Raw genomic sequence first — 7,622 nt, 5'->3', positions numbered from 1 at the left:
TTATCCTACCCCCATTTTCTCCTTTGATTTGTAAAAACACAGACCAAAGTTTGCTCCTTCTTTCTCCGTGCACCAAGCCTATGTTTATGTAGCAACAGGTGCCTCTTTGCCTCCATCACTTCCTGAGAATTAGACGAAAATGAAAATTTTAGAACAAGCCAACAAATAGCCAATGGAAATTCCTCCTAGACAAAGGCAGGGTCATGTGCTCAGCTGACCCTTTCTGGCTACCATACTTCCAGATATAAGCCAACATCATCTTCAGATCACGTGAGATGAGCTTGCTGTAGCTCATATGAAAAACAACCTAATAAAACCAGGTTCTTTTACAGACTGCTTACATGTCTAATGGTTCTGACAGTATTTCTCTCATTATGCCAGTCAGGAAGACAAAATTAGCATGCAGTCCTGTGATATGGCATGTGTTTTTAAAATGAGAACACACATTCTCAAAAACAGTATTTCAAAGTGAAGTCACAAACGTAAATGTATCTGTCAAGCTCCTTCTCTCTGCTGGTCTATGTGTCTTGTAAAACCCGTAAATAGATTAAAATTCAAGGTATTAATTATTCCCATGAGGTCTGTCATCACAAGCTAAAAATGCTGCATTCTTAAGTTTCAATAATTGGACTCCTGAGACGCAAAGAGAGGAAGAACAAGCGTTAAGATGTCACATTCTATTCTCGACATGTGGCTGTATTATTTTCCGACATCATAATGTTTATAAGTGTACAAGCTATGTGTTAGTCACTGTAAGCCTGGACAATCTTTAGCTTGACATTCATAGCTATTCTAGCCATCAGGGGTTAATTTTTAGCTGGGTTGTACTCACTATTTTCATACGTGTCCCATGGATCTTTAAAAACACAACAGAATATTGTGGTGCTCATATGCCTGTGTGCACACACACATACATACACGCACACACACACGCACACACACATGCACACACACATGCACAGCTGTTCAATGTCTACAGTCAGGTTCTTCTTCACAGGAGCCATGTCAGGAATAACAGCCACAAGGGAAAAGAGGAGATAACTAAATCTCAGGTTGCATCTACACAAAGTGATTTATCACTCCAATCAATGTCGCGAAGGGACGGGAAGTCCTGGAATGAGAAACAGCCAGACCACTGTTCTCCTAAGCCGGTGAATGTGTGCAGTTAAAGCCCTTTCTCTAGCAAACAACAAATGCTGGGAAGGGTGTCAGAATGTCCTTGTGCACTGCTGGGGAAGTATGAACTTGGGCAGTCACCATGGAAATCAGGATGAGGCTCCTCAACAACTAACAACCATCCACCATATGACCTAGCTGCGCCACCCTTGGGGATACATCCAAAGCATTCTAAGCGTGTCACAGAGGCGCTTGCATGTCTAAGGAATAGCAGAAATGACTACTTCCTAAAGTAAGTGTTGCCACTCTGGTAAACACATTTCAGGGTTTAAAATCATTGCTTCCTCTTATTCTCTATGGATATATCATAACCTGTGTGAAATGCTTTATGTTTGAAGACCCTACTATTAAGGTGGCAGTCCACCATGTCCAGATAGCTCCCCAAGCTCCATGCAAAGTGGACGATTCCCTTTCCAGCGGGGCTTCCTCTTCTCTGCCTGACCTTATCTGGAGATAAGAGACCTAGGCACAGAGACTTTGCTTGGAGGATGACCTTGCACAGAGCCTCCTGCCTGTATGATAATTGGGTACTATGTTATATGATATGTATGTTATATGATAATTGGGTACTATGTTATAACCAATCAGCCCTTCCTGCCTGCTACCCTAAGAACCTTTAACTTACCCCTAAAACAATAAAATTAGCTGACTCTCTGAAACTGACTGGCAAAAGCCTCTGTCTTACTCAAGGCTGTCTGAACCCCATTTGTTGCTTCTACACCCTTTGTCCCCACGGACCGGTGGCCAAAGATCCGCAAGGGAAGGGAGGACCACAAGTATATGTTGCAACATATTACCATATATATGATATAATTTGCTCTGTATCATACATATACTATATATATGAAATAATATATTATATATATTAGAAATAATACTACATATAATGCATTAATACTAAGCACATTGTGTGTCCCGGACACATTATTCCATATTGTACATAACAAACCTGGGGAGCAGTTCGCACGTTATGTGCAGGAGTGTGAAGTTCCTTTTTTGTTGTTGAGAAAATGTACTGAAGGGGACGGAGAGTTGGCACAGCAGTTAGGAACACTTGTTACTTGTACAGAAGACCCAGGTTTGATTCCCCGCACTCACACTGTGGCTCACAACCATCTGTAACTCCAGTGTCAGGGGATCAGACACCTCTTTCCGAGCTCCACAGGCACCAGACACATGCATACAGGCAAGCAAAGCACTCATACACACAAAAGAATAAAATAAGTAAACCTTTAAAAGGTTTTTTTTTTTTTAACAAAACACATTGAAATTTGAACTGATACACAAATATTTCCCAATTAGTGCAAACTTCAGCCGAGTTACCCTCAGCCCCCAGGAGCTCCAAGACCCGGGTGGTCCCTGCCCAGCCTCAGAGGTCAGAAGAAGGAAGAGGGAAGAGGGAAGGAGGGCCCACTGTGGCTGACGGCCAGAAGGACGGAGGCACACGGGCCCCTTTATGATTTCTCAGGCAGGGCTGAAGCCCTCCGTTGTCTGCTTCTTTTCCTCACACATCCAGGAAGCTTTGGAGAAAGGGCTGGGGTGGACCAGTCTCTAGATTTGCTTTGCTTTAATGTGTGACCTGGAATGTCTTGTGGCCTGTCTCGCATCCGTCTCCTGACAGCCCTTGCATTGGCCACAGGCATCTCTCCTTTCTAGTCTCAGTTTGCTTTCTTCCTCTCTTGCCATTTCTCATCATACCAAAAAGCTGGCTAGCCTACAGTTCTCACTCTTAGCTGCTCTGTCAATACTTCAAAACAGGCAGTCAGTTAACTCAATTCAGTCAAAAATTGTCACAATGTTTAGCATTGTGTTGACACAGCCCATGGCATTGGAGGAATGCAGCTCATTAAATTCTTGGTGGGTTTTTTTGGGGGGAGGGGATGCAGAGCAGAGCTGGGCGCTGTAATAGCTACAAATACAACTGACCAGCACAACAACACAAAGGAAAGGAATTTATATTAGGGTGACATAGAGAATGTCAGGTAAATGTTAGAATTTACCCACATTTTACCTCACAAAATCTCCTGCTGACCCTAGCATCTGACAACACTGGGAGCTGTCTACACAGCTGACTTACTACCGGCTCCTTCAATAGTACTCAAAGGATGCAAAATACAAGAGGATTGCTGTTCCGCTTAGGACCCTGAGTTCCCCAAAGTCTATTTGTTTTGTTGTGAACTAATATGGCTCCTTGTACAGGAATGTACAGTGTTTGGTCACAATGTATCATTTGCCCAGAGAGAGCGGACGTTAAAGAGGATTCCGGAGAAGAGTAAATGCAGGGAATGCAGGCTTAGAGCATTTGCCTATCGTGTAAGAAGCTGGGTTCCATCCCCAACACCAGAGAAGGGAAGAAGCAAAAAGAGAAAAGAAAAGCAAAAGGAGCAAGCTGAGCAGTGAGACTGGCTGAAAGAAGGGAGAGAAGGGGGTTGCCGCAGGGAGGCAGAGCTAGAGAAGGAGCTGTCAAAGCAGCGCTGGTCTGACACCTTGTACGCGCTTACAGGGCCAGGAAGAGACACTCGCAGGCTAATGAGTAGCCAGAGAGTGTTAATGAGGCATTTAGCCACGGTGCCTTAGGATTCTGCAAGGAGAGCATCCTGAGGCACAGAACCAGGGCAGAAGGAGGCCTGGGGCAGCCTGGAACTCAGAGAAAATAGAGAGAAAGCTTGAGAAACAGCTACACAACAGCCCTCAGCTACAATACAAACACAGATGGAATTTTAAATGCATTGTTCTATTTTTACTCTAAGCATGTGTCTTTAAAAAACAAAACCAAGTAAATAGCTACACATTATATACCCTGCCTCCTGGCAACGCACTCGCGGGACTTCAGTAGAGAGTGTGTGTGTGAAGGGAGGGAGAAGCTAAGAGCCCTCCTGAAAAGCAATGGATTCTCTCTCCTGGGCTTTCAAAAACATATAAACCTGGTTAGGGAACTGACACAGACAGAACAAATTTTGCCCAAATTTATAAAATTTAGCAGTTGCATGTCTTGCATAGTGATGATATAGACAGGAAATTAGAGCCTAAGTCCTGCCTCACTCAGTCTTCAGTCCCTTCCAACAGCTGACTGGCAATTTACCCATGAGCATCTACTTCCAGACATGTTAGATACACATACACAAAATGCAAGTCCAGCAACGGTACACACTAGCTTATGCTTTTCCAAGGTAAAAAGTTGTATCTAGCTAGGTGTGGTGACACACGCCTTTAATCCCAGCAGTCAGAGAGGCAGAGGCAGGTGGATCACTATGAGTTAGAAGCCAGCTTGGTCTACAAAGTGAGTCCAGAGAAGTCAAGGCTACACAGAGAAGCCCTGTCTAAAAAAAAAAAAAAAAAAAAAAAAAAAAGTTGTATTTTAGCTAGGCATGCTGGGACACACCTGTAGCCCTGGAATTCTGGAGGAAGAAGGGATAGGAGGATGCACAGTTCCAAGCCAACACAGTTATGGAGGGAGTCTCATGGGCCAGCCTAGATAACATCGAGAGACCTTGGCAGAGGAAAATATTACTTCTGTACCTTGCTCACATTTTTAGTGTGTATGTGTCATGCACATGTAAATACACATGTGAAGGGTTATAGAGGCCAGAGAAGGACTGCAAATATCTTCCTTTTGGAGCCTCAGAGAACCCCTGGTATCCATTGCCACGGTATCTAGCCAGCAAGCGTCTACAGCGTGGCGTTGTACCACAGAAGGATGTTCCATTAAACCCACAACGTGACTTTCCTTTAATAATATCCACAGGGACCTATGGCCTTCCCCTAACTCCCCAGTTTCAGAGGTGCTGGAGAAAGATGAAGAGAAAGAACGTGTCCCTAACAGCTACTACAGAAACAGTGCCCTGGGGAGGGGCTATGACACCAGGGATGTTGGATTGCATTAATTTCTATGGAGTCACCACTGATGAGGGCTTGGTGAAGTAACCAGAGAAGCTAAGGAATAAGGGTGTGCTGTCAAGTGGAGCAGAGTTAACAGAAGTGGCATGAGAGGTCCTGGAGATGGCAGGGGAGTTGAGAAAAACAAGTGGAACAAGAGCCTCAGGTGACAGGGACAAAGCTTAGCACTCCCAGTGGCAGGCCTAGATTTGCATAGAGCAGCTTCCAGTCAGGGTAACTATTTGGCTTAACCTGGAATGAGGAGTGGCAGCTTCTTATTTATTTAAGGGGAGAGGAATAGCTCTCCCAAATACTGCCAGCAAAGCTGCTGAGTTCTAAATACAAACTGCCTCCCAAGACTTGAAAATATTAAAGTCAACAGTGCCCAGCTGGTGGAGAAAATGCAGTCTCTAGGACATAATACATTGGATTCAAAGCCATGGTAGGTACTGGCTGGGTGACCTTCAGTGAGGCAGTATTGGGTTTGGGGCAGAAACTGAGAAAACTTACTTCAGAGACAGAAGCTTAAAATACAAGCTTTATTTCCCTCACTCGCAGGGAGATAGTCAGTTTGGGATCCGAACCGAGTCCTGGGGAGACTGTACAGTTTTAAAGGATGGGAGCACAAACGAGGGGGAGTGGAGTGGGCTGTTGCATTGACCAATCACATTTTGACACAAGAGGTTAAGCAAGGGGTGACTGGGTCCTTAGGTCACCTGGTTTCAGGACCCTCCACTCAGCTCTTTGCAGGCATGTCCTCTGGACATGGCCTGGTGACTTTGGCCTAGAGTTTAGAAGATAAGGGAACAAAGGAGTGGGTAAGCTCCAGGTCAAGACAGACAACACATTCACAACCTGTGAGCCTTAGTTTAGATAACGGATAATGGCAGCTTCCTCCTTGCATCCTTACAGACACACATGAAGACACCTGAAGAGGCAGGATAGGGATAGAATATGAAATCAGTTTTGACCCTGCCAGCAAGACTGAACTTGTTCCTAAGATGGCTGTACCCAGCAATCTGCCTCCTAGCGGTAATGGGTGCTTTGAACCTCTATTCCTTCATGTACAACTGTGCTTAATATTTATTCCACAGACTAAACTTTATACACTGATTTTGTGTCCTCTGACCTCATTGATTCCATGTATTAATTCTAATGGTTTATATCTTCCATAAGAATAGGGGCTAAAGAAATGGTTGGTAGTTAGGGGACAGGCTGTTCTTCCAGAGGAGCCAGGTTCTATTTCCAGCACCTACATGGTAGCTCACAACTATCTGTAACTACAGTCCCAGGAGATCTGATGCCTTCTCCTGACCTCTTCAGGCACTAGGCATGCATGTGGTACACTGACATTTACCAGACAAAACACTCATAACACATAAAATAAAATAAAAGTAGGTTTGAAAAGAATAGAGGATATAGGATTAGGCTCCAGCTCCATGGCAGAACATTTGCTTAGCATATAGGAATCTGTGAGTTCCATTCCAGCCAGGATGTTTGAAGAAGGTACCAAGAATACATAACAGGCTCCTCAACCAATGGTGTTAGGAAAACTATTCACGTACAGAGGCATACACAGCAAAGAAAATGACTGACAAATCATGGAAAAAAGAAAAGTACTTATGAATCGTACATCTGATAAGTTAGGACCCAAAATATGTAACAAACTCAATAGTAGGAAAATAAACAGCCCAATTTTAAATTAGGTCAGGGCCAGAAGAGGCAGGTCTTCAAAGAATACATGCAAATATCCCACAAGTATTTGAATGATGCTCACAGGTCATGGGGAAATGCAAATTAAGACAGCAGTGAGGTGATACCTCATACCTTGGTCTTTTGATAATAAAAGACCAAGAATAGAATGTATTGACAAGGATGTGGAGGAGAGAATCCTTGAGAACTGTCTGAGAGAATGCAAAGTGCTGCAGCTGCTATGGAAAACAGCTTGAATGTTCCTTTAAAATCTAAAAATAGAACTCCCCAGCTGGCAGTGGTGGTCCACACCTTTAATCCAGCACCTAGGAAGCAAAGCCATGTGGAGCTCTATGAGTCTGAGGCTAGCCTGGTCTACATAATCAGTTCCAGGCAAACCAGGGATACACAATGAGACACTATCTCAAGAGAGAGAGACAGAGACATATAGACAGACAGAGACCTTGTTCTTCAGCAATCCCACTACCGGTTGTCTATACAAAGGAAATGAAATCAATATCACAGAGATATCTGCACTTCATCACTGCAACAGTAGCCTGCTGTATTTACTGCAACAAGTATTTCTAATAGTCAAGATAGGGAATCCACTTAAGTAATCACTAATAGAGGAATGGACAAGCCTTTATGAAGAAGGAAATCTTGACATTCACTGTGGATGTGATGAATGTGGATGAACCTAAAGAGCACTGTGCTAAATGAAATAAGCTAGGGACAGGAACACAAATGACACACCATCAAGTTCACATACTGAACTTTTAGGGCAAGAAGTCTTAGTTAGGCAGGATGTTCTATTATACAGCATGCCCACTAGAATTAATGGGAATGCATTCTGTACTTGAAAGTTGCTAAGAGTATAT

Source organism: Psammomys obesus, unplaced genomic scaffold, assembly GCF_907164565.1.
Source record: "Psammomys obesus unplaced genomic scaffold, mPsaObe1.curated_primary_1811, whole genome shotgun sequence".
NCBI lineage: Eukaryota > Metazoa > Chordata > Mammalia > Rodentia > Muridae > Psammomys > Psammomys obesus.
The sequence above is the reverse complement of the archived record's forward strand: the minus strand, read 5'-3'. Positions refer to the sequence as shown.